The sequence below is a fragment of the Haliaeetus albicilla genome, chromosome 9, assembly GCF_947461875.1.
Source record: "Haliaeetus albicilla chromosome 9, bHalAlb1.1, whole genome shotgun sequence".
NCBI classification, from domain to species: domain Eukaryota; kingdom Metazoa; phylum Chordata; class Aves; order Accipitriformes; family Accipitridae; genus Haliaeetus; species Haliaeetus albicilla.
In genome coordinates this window covers 23,985,821-23,998,495 of record NC_091491.1, presented here as the reverse complement: position 1 = coordinate 23,998,495, position 12,675 = coordinate 23,985,821, and the positions used below count along the sequence as shown (strand labels likewise).

General features: G+C 43.4%; 1 long non-coding RNA gene across 2 annotated transcripts; it reads left to right on the top strand.

Annotated features, from left to right (window-relative positions):
- Nucleotides 1-218: 218 nt before the first annotated feature.
- On the top strand, nt 219-7,829 carry LOC138686839 (uncharacterized). 2 transcript variants are annotated; one of them, XR_011326145.1, is made up of 3 exons: nt 219-4,839; nt 4,935-5,102; nt 6,702-7,829. It is a non-coding gene; the product is annotated as an uncharacterized lncRNA (long non-coding RNA). The 2 variants fall into 2 exon arrangements; XR_011326144.1 differs by lacking the exon at nt 6,702-7,829 and having other exon boundaries at nt 4,935-6,157.
- Nucleotides 7,830-12,675: the final 4,846 nt, after the last annotated feature.

Sequence of the window (12,675 nt, the reverse complement as noted above, 5' to 3'; positions counted from 1 at the left end):
GCCAATCCAGAAAAGGAGTTGAAAATATACTAGATGATTTATCAAGGGCATATTGGAGAAGTGTGAATAGAGATGGTGCTGTGCTGTCACGATGTATCTTACAGTGCCCGATATTGGAATGACTGCTTAGAGATTTCTAGTTAGACATGGCAAAATTTATGATAATTGCCAGTGTTGAGGGAGTACCAAAAGGCAAAATATGAAGAGCCTGAGGACAAGGGAATTTGGGTGGTTGGGTTTGTGGCGGGGTTTTGGGGGGTTTATTGTGAAACGTTCTGACAGAGATTATTATAAAAGCATAAGAGGAAAATGGCATTTTATCGCCATCCCACTTGCCGTCGGTGGCAGTTCTCCCCCTCCCTAGCTCCAGAAATCAAGGGATGGAGAGAGGACAGAGGTCTGGGGAAGGAGTACTGAGTGCTGCATTGCAGTGTGGGTGGTAGGGACTGAAGGAAGAGCATCTGCTGCTTTTGTTTGCCTCTCTTCATCACTGCTGGTTTCAGAGGCAGTTGGGAGGTAGCCAGTCATACAAAGGAATTAACTTAATCTAAATAATAGGCATTGGTAATAAAATATAAAAGGAACTTGGCAAGAGGGTTGTACAAAAGAAGATCTGTTTTAACCTGAGGTGTGATCACACCTGAGGTGTGAGGTGTGAATTGCTGAATGCAGTGTTTAGGAAAGACAGATGCAAAATCGAAGGAGCTGCTGGCGCTGCTTGAGTGACACGTGAGCTTGGTTTTGTCTATGTTACTTGGAATTGGCTTTTAGCTTCTGCTGCTCTATTATCTGAGCTGTTTTGACAGTAACTTAATAAAAGTAGGAGCCAACTGCTCTGAGGGATCTGTGTGTCCAACCTGGATGTTCAGTCCAAGTCCAGCTTGGTGTCTAGCTGGCCATGTGCATGCACAGATGCCACTTCTGTGCACAGAGTTGCTATGCTAGTGCCAAGAGATGTGGCACGCAGAATTTGTGCAGGCACATATGCAAACAGATAACTCGAAAATCTTGTCTTGAAAGTATTATGGTTATTACCAGGGTAATTCACCTTGAATCTGTTTAATAATAGCATTTTAGAATGATTCAATCCTAATGATTACAAAAAGAGACCTGCAATAGTTTGTCCTCGCATGTTCCATTCATTTTGAATACACTATATGGATACTAAGCTCCGATTCTCTGCCTTTGATCCTCGAGTAACTATTCCTATACAAACTGGACTAAATGCTGCTGAACAGGAATTCAGTCATCCTGCCTTGCTCTGCTAGTGTGAACAAACCACTTCTGAAAGGAGAGGGAGCTCTGTGGTGTTTGGTGGCTGCCTGACACTGGCTCTACATGCGTGTGAAAGGCTGGGGTCAGACTCACTGTATTTGACTGAAACAGTCAGGCTTAGTAAAAATGTCTTTGTTTCACCTCTGAAAGGAAATCATATCCAGTAGGCAGTTCTTCGCTCTTGACGACAGTGAACACTCAGTACAAATGATGTAATATTAGATTGATCAACACTTGACATGGAAAAAAGCTTATAAAAATTGGGTATGTGAAGATTTATTGAGATAAACTGTGGCAAGCTGCCAGGAATTCTTCTGCGAGAGAAATAACCACCCTAAGAAAGCAGAGCCCAGAGCACCTCTGAGGACTGGGCTGGCCAGAAGTGACAGTGAGAAATGGTTTCTCTGGAAGCAAAGGGAATTTGAAGTGCTCTTAGAAGAAATGCACGGATATAAGGGGCTCGTGCTTTGAGCTGTCTCAAAGCTACTTTGAGCCCAATTCCTGGCCTTTCTCTTACAAGTTACTAAAAACTATGGTTTGATATATGCCATTTATTCAACACAAATGATTGTTCAGCCTGAACAAATGCCAATCAAAGATGGCAAGCATAGAGGCACCAGGCGAGATTGCTACCTTTGGACTAGTGTATGAACCAAGTGGGAAGTTCCTAAGAAAAGCTGAAGTTGCTTTATGCAGCTCATTGCCATCTGGATTACCTTCCTGGACCTTCCTGATAACAGGCGAATTGCCCAAAATAGCTTCCTCTGATACCATAGCGCACGACAACTGATAACGTAACGCCAGTGCTAATGCATATGCCTCCTGTTGCTTCACGTGCCTTTTGCCCCTTCTCTCCTGGGGCATAATTAGAAGAATCCTCTATGAGGGGACTTAACTGCAGCCATCTTAAGCTGGGTGGATGTTTTACGTGGTCCTCCATGACTTCCAAATCACACAGTACACCAAAAGAATTACAGATATTGGCTCTTCAAGACATTGTGACTAGAGTGAGGTACATCCACATTTTACTACAGAAATGCAGTTCTTGGTGTCAGCTGACCAGGAATTCATGAAGTTAGAAACCTAATCCATGTATTTATGATCTTTGAGTAACTAACTCTGGAGATAAGCTGAAAGGAGCCAGGATTTCTGTGGTGATCCTTTCTCCTCGAGCACTGACAGCTTTCCTGAGTGCTGTCACCTCAAGGGAAGGCACTGGGGCTACAGCATCAATCATTTCTGAAGTGTTGTCAAGCCCGATGGGGCAGAGCAAGCCTGAGCTAGGGACGCTGCTGCCAGCATGCTCACTTTCTGACTTAAAAGCTTATCCACTGGGCCCAAATGGTCTGACTGGAAAATAAAGCAGAAAACCCTAGCTGACAAAAGTGGATGGAGGTAAGCCAGGACTAGAACAAAACAAAAGCTGCAAATAAAACAAAGATCATCTCAGCGCAGTTAAAATAATAATTAAAAAAACCCTCATGTAGCCAGGGGAAGTCTATGCAGTGATGGGCACAGAGCGGGCTTCGACATTGATTTATGTCCCTTCTTATGACACTGAAACGTGGTGGGGAAGGCAGAGCTGTCTGCCCAGCACAAAAAAAAGAAGTCATGTCTGTTTTCCCTGTAGAAGGAGGTGACGTGAGACAACCTCGGGTTCATTGTGTCCTGTATTGGTTGGGGAGTAGCTTTGATCTCTCTTCTGCTGGACTATGTGTGTCTGAGGAGAAAAGGTGCTGACCCAAGGAAGAGCCTGAGAGAGAGACTTTGGTGCAGAGCTGAGGTTTTCTTAGGCTAGCCCATGAGCCCACCAGTTTACATGTGGTTTCAAAATGCAGACAGTGGACACAGCTTGGAGATAGAAACATATCCCCAAGCACTGTTATGATAGTTGTGGAAATGGCAGTCACTGTCTGCAGAGCCACAGCAGGACAGATCGCTGTGGCAACATCTTCTGTTCAGGAAGGGGCACCCACGGTGCTCAGGCACCAGCCAGAGGCCCAGACTTGGGAGGGAAATGTGTTCCACCAGAGCTGTTCAGACCCACAAGATGACTTCAGTGTGCTTAATTGCTTCTAGAGGGAGCCATCGGCTGGTGTAACTGTCTAGCCTCCTAACTTCTGGCATGATGAAAGTTTCCCAGCCTGGGACAGTCTGAACATCTTCCTTAGCTTTCCTAGTGATGCTAGGATTCACGGACAGATCCATCTGCTGAAGCCTCAGAAAGAGATGGAGCTTGTGCCGGTGCAACAGCGAAGGGGGCTGGCAGAGGCAGGCCTGCACACGGTGGGGGCTGGCCTTGGCCATCCGGCCAGGGCTTGACTTGGCACTGCCACCAAAAGGGCCAGAAATAAAAGCGAAGCAGATGGGAAGTTGTGGTAGAGGCTAACCACAGGGCAAGAGTACGGGACGCATCTGTCCGCAACACCCACGTACCGTGGGAATGGCCCTGCTGACGCCTGGGAAGTGGTTCGGCATCCTGTCTGTCCCCCCCTTCCCTGTATTCTTCCTTGTGGTATCATTCCCTGCGAGCACTGACCTGAGCAGATGTAGTGTATTTAAGCTTCAGTCAGGGCTTACTTAAGTTTGGCTACAGTAGTATCTAAACTGCTTGATTCAGAAAGGATTTTGACAATTATTTTCACCCTCTTCCTAATGTACACACTTGTAGTTTCACTTACTAGCAGCAGTGTGGTGCAAAAGGGCCCTGTAGACTTGTGGGCAGAGACACTGCATGGGGAGGTACACACCGCACTCGCCAGAGGCAAGGCTTCAGTGCCTTCCCTTGGTCTTGCCGTTACCGATGCACAGCCCAAGGTTTCAGCCAAAAAACCCCCACGTAGGACACTGGCTGCTGTTGCGTAAGAGTGAATTGAGGGCAAATGTGGTTTTGTTCCTTGGCAGCTGTTTTGTTGTACAAGGAGACCTCTAGAGCTTTCTTGGACACCTTTACATGAATAAGGACAGAGTTGTTTCTGCCCAAAAGTCTACCTAGCTGTGTGTACTAAAAGACAACGCCTTTCATGATTAAAGCTGCTTGTTCTGTTATCGGTAGTTGTAAAAATTGTTTCCTGAACCTCCCTGTTTCTCCTTTTTCTTTTTAACAGAGTATCTGTCTCCCATAGTGCTACTAGGTTTTGCCTTTTAATTTAAAAAAAAATAAATTAATGTCATATATGCTTTTATATACATTTATCATGTATTGAAAAATATATGAAACATTTCCTATAGACTGATGCTGGGTAGTTGACATTTTAGTCCTAATGCATAGTAGCAACTAAATCTAAAGAATTAGATTTGTCCTCATCTTTTTTTTTTTTTTTGTTACATCCTGTCAGCCAGTCCTCCAAAGCAGACTGCTCTTGTACCTCAGAAAATTGAGACATTAATTCACAAATCAGCCTGGTGTTATTAAAAATAAACCCCACCCCCTTCTGAAAGAATGGGTTTGAAGAGTGAACCATTCAGACTACTTCTGCCTTCAGAAACTGAAATTTCAAAAACTTCAGAAACTGTGACTTAAGAAATTGTTAGCCTGAACTCCAGCTCTGAGAAGGGGACAGGGTAATGGACCTTTCCCAACATCTCTCAAATTATCACGATATGCTTTAATTCTTAAAGCTTTGAACCAGTTAATCCTGTCTTTACTGTTGTTGCAGCACAAACTGACTCAAGGGGATGTCTGGACTAAACTATAGGCAAGAGAAGTTAAATCAAATCTCTCCTACCAAGCGGAGAGGACATCAGTCCTGGAAGAAGCTGGTGCTGGAATGCAGAAGCAGGGGGGCAAATGCAAGACACTGAGGCATCAAACACACCAAACAAAGGTGGTGGGTGGAGAAATAAATTGGGAAAATAGAAATAGAATGTTTATCAATATGGGGATAGGTGCTTTACATATAAAAAAAAAAATACATATATATATATATATATAAAACTTCACCTTAACTAGAGCTGAGTGTTTAATTGCTAATCCCTAGAGACCATGAAAAGCATGACAGAAACAACACAAGCTGAAGATCACTAGCATGATCAGAGTTTAAGTGCAGGCAGGAAAATAAAGAGACCAGAAGGAAAGTATGAAATACATTGCTAAGAAATAACAGGGTTTTCAAAGCAAGACCTGAAGTATGTTACTTAGTTGAAAGGCAAGAGACCTTTACTTTTATCCAAAGACTGCCTGATCTGCCATATTCTATGTCATTTTGCCAAAATGACCAACGAAAGATTTCCTGTGAGTACTGCCCCAGCTGCGAACTCAGAAGTTAGCCTTTGTTTTGGGAAAAGGCAAGCTAACTTGAGATGCTGGGGTTTAGGTATGGTGTCAGGTCTAGCTGACTTGTGATGAGGGAAGTATGTTCCGGCAGAAAGCTGGAAGGCTTGCTTTTTTGCACTAGCTGTTGTGATTACCCTGACGCACAAAGGAGAAGCCAGGTTAGCTCAGGCAGGCAGGAGCAAGGTACATTTGCATTGTACCTTGGCTGCCTGCTGCTGGGTTTCCTTCCTGCCTGAATGGCAAGTGATTACAGGCTGCAGCCGCTAATTATATGCACCTTTGGGGAATCAAAGCCATAGTATTTCTCTTGTGGACTCTTAACTTTACACTTTAGATATTTACTACTGGGTGAGCAGGCCAATAGCATGCTCTCTTGACAGGCTTAGCAGCAGCCTGTTTCATCCCAGCAGGTTGAAATCAAAACCCTGAACCTTGTTTGTCTCTACAGGCCTCTGAAAGAGAATAGTAATCTAAATTGATTTATTATTCTTGGGCTGAATACAGAATTTCTCTTTAGACCTTATCCTCAGAGGATAAAAAAAACTTGTTAGCCCCAAAAGTCACTTAAGTGGGTGGGAAAAAAACAACAAAAAACCCAAAACAAAAATCTGAAGTCTGTAAATCTCTGGGGAGAATATTAGCTTTTTATTGTTTCCCTATCAATAAAATGCAGGAAATAGTCCTAACTGCCCCACCTCTACAACTTCCCATTACACAAGAAATGTCCTTTCTAGGCTCCTTGGTTTACTCCTGCAAATATATTATGCAAACATATCCCAGAATTCAGCATATGGAACAGAACAGATCAAAACTCTGTTCAACCAAATGCAAGGTGCCTTCAATGAGATGCTACTTGAGTGTGAGCTGACCACTCTCAGAGAAGGCAATGCACTGCATTGTATTACAAGCTGAGAGTATGAAAACACCTAGCTAGTCTTGGAAAAATGGATAATCAGAAAGCATTCACTGGAACTGGCAGGAAAGCACATTTTGCAAACACTTGTTTTATAAATATTTATTTTAAAAATTGAATTTTGTGAATTTCCATATAAAAGAAGCCCTAAAACAGTGAATAGAAACTTCAAGTTTGAAATTCTTGTGTGTTCATTTTTTTTTAATATTCCCTATAACCTCTTTTATTCTTTTTCAGTTTGACAGTTTGAAAGAACTGAAGAAATGAAAATCTAAAAAACCCTGTCTCTGGCAGAATAAAGAGCCAAGGCCAGGTTTCCAGAAGAATGTGTCAGTAAGAAAGAAACGTACAGCTAGTAACCAAAATGCCTGGAGTTGTTATCATTAAGTTATCTTGAATAAACTATGTATTGTGTATTTCCTGAAAAGCATGACCAAAAACTCAATGAAACCATAGATCTCCCAGTAGGTTATGGCTAAAAGCCCAACTAATGTTTTGTGCCTCCTTTTGGTTCATATCCAAAAGGATTTGTTTGTTTGTTTTTACTCATTCCTTACTCATGAAAAAAAAAAACCAACAGTGAACTTAATAGGGTTTGCATTACAAAATTCATTTTTCATTTGTTAGAGAGCACTTCCTTCAGACTGTAGAGAAATCGTTTCCCAGCACAGAAAAATCTGTACCGATATGGCTCAGATTTAAAATTTAGTAATGTATTTCCTTTACTGGGGACATTCTGAATTTCTTTAGTGCACTGAGTCATTCTGGTGGTGGAACCAAACTCATCTTATTTATGTTGAATGGCAAAACAACAACAAAAACTTTCCCAAATTTGAGAATATCACTGAAAAAGAATAAAAGCACAATTGTCTTCAGCCATTATGGCTGCCCTAATTTGAATCACACGGGAAAATGCTTTGTTAATAGCTTTCTTCTTTTACTCTTCATTGGCAACAAACCAAACCAAACCCCTTTCTTTGTTCTTTTTCCTTTATGCATTGCTTTTCCATCTGGTTTTAGAATGAGCTGGTCCCGTGGGTTAGCAATTATGTTGAAATACTAGAGGTCTGGGGTCGTTTCCACAGACTTCCTGAATAGCCACGGACTGACCACTTTACCTCCACTACTATTCTGTAAAATGGGAATAATTCCACTTTTCCTCACAAGGCTGTTGCTAGAAAATCTATTTATTGCTGCAAGACGACCAACTACCACTGGAATATTCAAGGCATATATGTTTTGTATTTTTCCTTGCAAGTGTGTACTGTAGAGTTTAAGCTGTGTAGAGTTTAAGCTAATAAGTCCCGATGATGATTCATGATGATACGATGATTCATAAGAGGAACTAATTTGAATAGATTTAAATATGTGCATGTAAAAGAAATATGTGCGACCTCCCAGCACTCTTTGAAATATAAACGTGAGAATTCCTTTAGGTATAACGCTGGAAGCCTTCACGTCAGACTGTACTGGCAGGTGCCAGGCAGAAGGAGCCAGCCAGAAGGACTGATTTATTCAGCTTTCTGCTGGCAGATCCCAAAGGCTGCAGCCCTGCATTACTCCAAACCATGGGGCAGGCGGTAGGATGCGCTCCACTAACGCCGCCTTCTGCTTTTAAACCCAAGCAGAAGGCTTATTCCTGTGTGTTCTGGACCTGTGGTCTTTTTTTTGTCTGCTTTTCTACAACAGCTTCTCTGAGTTCGATTTTCATTTTATCCCCTCCCCCCCCTTAGAGTATTATTTACAACTGAATAACAAAATGTTATAGGCTGAGCAGACAGGGCACTATATATAGCAAGAGCAGGGCAGTTCCCCACTCTAATCATCTCCTCCTGCTTTTATGTAGGTAGTAAATGATGGGCCACAGAGGGAATTGCCATTCGTCTTTAGGAAATGCATGTCAAAGGGGTTTAAGCGCTGCATCCTGCCCACACCAAGGGAAGGTAATTTAGGCTTGACACAGCAGTACTGGCTTTTCCTGGCACTGAGGAGTTGCAGATGAGATCTTTCGTCCTTCACCTGTGTGCCAAGAGCCCAAGTTTTAGAATAGGAGATTTACAACAGCAAATGGTAGCATTCCCAGCCTGGAGTAACAGGCAAATTTCAGCCAAAAAAAAAGTGGCATTCATTCGCATCATCCCCCTCTGCTGACCCCGTTGCCTACATACGCCTCTCTCGGCCTTGGGAACCAGGCCATGCCTTGGCTGGTGGCTCAGCTCTGTCCTGCCAGGGCCCGGGCCAGCCTCAAGGCTGCCATTTGCTTTGTTTGTGCTTCGGGCTCGTTCCTCTGACTTGCCTCCCCCGAGCCAGCTGACTTGCCTGTGCTTTTTTCCCTCTGCCAAGTCTGCTTTGCTGCCTTCTTTCAGGTCTGGAGCTGTTCTGCTGCCTGCTCTTTTTACAGCTGTCCAAGTGAGCAGAAATAGTTGAACCAACAACAAAACTTTGCCAGCTCTGGTCACTTGGGTCCTACAACCTGAACACAGCACGCAAAAACTTAAGCAGCAGCTTCACTGATGGGGCTTAGCCCCAAATCCACACAAATCCAAGGTAATCTGAAAGCAGCTCACTGCTTTTTCTTAATATTACTGTCAGACAGCTTCAGCTGAGATGGGGGCTGAAGGAGCTGTGAGCTGTGTGTGTGCCTTGTCAGAGAAAGTTTGTGATCTAAAGGTTTTATAATCTGCATATTAAAAACTGCCACAGAGTGTAATGCAGAGGTTCTGCTTTTACATGTGCAGAGCTATGGCGCATGGGTTAAGGCCCAGCTCCAAGAAGCGACTGAGGTATTGCAATGCAAAGAAGCAGAAGAGATCCTGAGTACAAGGCTATCAGTTAAATTTTCTGCCCAGCCTAGGGGTTGTTCATGTATTTTATCCACCGGCTGATTGATGTAAAATACAAACGCATTCTGCCTGGCAAGCGGGGAGTAGAACTACAGTCTCCACCCTCCCAAAGGATGACTTAAATATGAAGCTACGGTGCCATGCTCTTCCTTTCCTTCTGCCTGATCAAATGCCTTTCTAATTCTTTAACGCAAAGTAGGAAGGCACCAAAACAAGAGTCAAAGCGCTCTCTCTTGCTCCAGAAAAGCCTCAGACAGGGTGCATAGAGACCTCTCCTGGGAACACCAGCAACTCTCCTCCTGACTTTCGTGGAGTTAAGAATCACACTCCCCATGTTCTAAGTGGCCACCTAACCCCTGAGGTACAGGACGAACGGAGTGCTACCTCCTCCCCAGCTGTGTGCTGGAGCACAGCACCAGGTACCATGGCATTTTGTACCCAGGTGGTCTCAGCAGTGGCCAGAGTCACCCAGCGAGCCAAGCCACTAGCCTGATCGTACAGGACCTGTGGGCAAGAGCAAAAGCACAGGTTTAGTCACCCAAGGGATATTAGCTCTTCATGGTCCACTGATGGATTTCAACATACTTTAGGAAGCCACCGTTCAGGAAGAATTGTCTTATACCCAACTGACTACACAAAATACAGAAGAGCCTAATGGTCTTCCAAAAATCAAATAAAAACTGGACATGCTGTTTATTCCAGTTGTCTATTCATTACAAGCAAAGCATTTCAGAGATGCTCCTCCTGAGGTGCTAAGGCACACCTGCTGTGCTGTTTCCATTGCAGGCTTGCTATGACCCAAGTCACTGATACTTTCTAGTTAAGTCACTTCAGATGAACACCGTGAAAGCCAATAAATAAACAAGAGAATTGTTGATTGGAAATGTTTCCCCATTCCTGTCACCGATAAAAGCAGCCAACAATCTGCTGTGTTTGCAGGGTGAAACAGAGTACAAACTTTTTAATCCTCAATCCAGAGCTCACCTAAAAGATTTAGGGCCAAATATTCCTCTTATTTACTCCAGTGTAAATTCAGGGAAATTTCATGCCAGTTAATGTACCGCCAGGTGGTGGATTTCGCCTCAGATCTCATTATTTGTTGGGCTTTTATTTATATTCAGCCACTGTGTGTATACACGTATACAAAGCAGTAATTTTTGCCAGCAATGAGAAGAGAGTGGAGTTTGCTATATAAATCAGTATTTCTCAGTCAATGTGTTGCAACCCCTGAAGGGGTTATAAAAACCATCTGGGGGCTTGTAAAGCACTGAAAATTTTATAACAATCTAAAGCAAAGAAAATGTCATTTCTTCCACTCTCCATATAGCAGCACCACTCTCTTGGCAACCTGTCAAAACCATACATGAAATAATAAATTCTATAGGCTTATCACTTTTACCATAATTTTTTACTTTAGCTTTATAAAACATGTATGGGAACTGTGAAGTTTCTTTTACATAGGATTTCCAAACTGAACTGCTTGAGAAATAGTGCTTTAAAATTTTTGGCCTCAAAACGCAGTAGTTTGCATTAAGGGCCTCTGCCTTAGTCTTCTCCTAAGCTGCTTGTTAAAACTACAGCCTATTTTGTCAAGCTTAGGCTTGTTTGTGTTGGAGCCAGTTTTTCTATTTCACTGTGACTTTCTGCCTGTCGGCTTCCTCTTTAAGCCTAAATCATACAGGGAAACATCAACATTTCCCTCTGTGGGAAGAGATGTTTTGCTTCAAGTGGAAAAAATGGATGAGATTTCCTGTATCCTCATTAGCAACTTGGTGTACAGTTTGAAATCTGCCCTTTCTAAGGTGAGATACCATCTGAAGAACCTCTGTGCTTTTAAGTATAGCCTCACAGTACATGCAACTTGTCAGTGAATTTTGCTTTCATGTACGCATCTTTAATCTCTGTGCATAGGTACTTATCTATGAAATTAATTCCAGCAGCAACCAAGTGTATCCCACATGCACTCACCTAAAGGAATCTATGCCAGATCTTGCAATGCCCCCTGTGGCTGAGTTTCTCCAACAGTTTAAGCCAGTCTCACTCCTGGCTGCTGTTGGCCTGGCCATTTTGCTGTTCGAGTGGCTCCAGCATTCATCAAGGCCCTCAGAAGGCTCCTTCAGAGAATATATTCAGAAAAAAAGCTCAGTGTTGGGTTTTTTCCCTACCAGGATGAGATGGGTCACACAATGGCCTGGCAAGCAGCAGAGCTAGTGAAGCTCTGAGACCCTCAGAGGGGTAGGGGAAAAAGGAGGGGATAGCAGTGCTCCCCTTTTGGCAGCTGTTAGGTTGGGTGGGCCAAACTCATGCAGCTTCACCCCAAACTCCTCTTGACTTCAACTATTTTTGCCTGATGCTTGAATTTCCACAAATGAGTCCTTTGCTGATGCTAAGTATGTAATAGGTATGACTCTTTCCAAAACGTGTGACTAGTTAACTGTTTAATGGGCACAAATTTGATCACTTAAATCATTTGCTAACCAGGAGAAACAGTGATTTCTTGCCTGGGTGAGAGGTGGTTGCCCACGGCTACTTCAGTTTCTAGCTGTGGGCTACCTGGCAACAAGAAAGGGGAGGAACAGCATTGCCTTCTGGCTGCAACTCTTTAGCTTCAGTTTCACTGGATTGGAACTGTGCTGTCCAAACTGGATGTAATCAAAACTGAGCCTATTTCACGGTAATTTGTTTGCAATGTAACTTCCCTTATCCCTGTCCTGTTTCTACTGAAGACAGACTACAAAGTTTGCACCTGCAAAGGCTGGGTTTGAATACAAGCTGAGGGCATTTGGGGGCTTGGCTGTTGGCTTAGGTCTTCAGCCTTTCGGACTAGAGCCAAGGTTCTTGCCCCAAGATCTGGGTGCAGCTGGCTAGTCATGGTCTGGCTCTTCTGCCTCCTTTCCATAAGCCAGTTTGTACCAAAAGGCTCCTAAAACCACTCAATAACATTTTTCCATGTGGTTTTCATGATGTTAAGCAGTTGGGCAGGAGATCTGACATGGTCTACATAGCTTTCTGTCTTCATCCATGAGAGAAAAGGGATACTCAAAAGCTGTCCCTGCCAATATGAAAAATCATGCAAAAGGTGGGGTTATTTTTGTTGTTGTTTTTAATTCATCTCTATTCTCAACTCAGAAGTGGATCTGCGTTTGTAGAAAGGATGGTGTGAAGCATTTTGGGAAGAGGAAAAGAAGACGATTTTTTAATGAAAATAGCAAAATCAAGCCAGTTAGTAAATAGGCTAAGAAACGTCTACCTCAGCTGGCACTGTCCCCGTTCCTCGACAGCCCAGCCTGCTAATGCCAGCACCTTGTCTCAGCCAAATTCCCCTTGCCCTGGTTGAGGCTGAGCTCCTTGCCTCCACGCCACGCTGT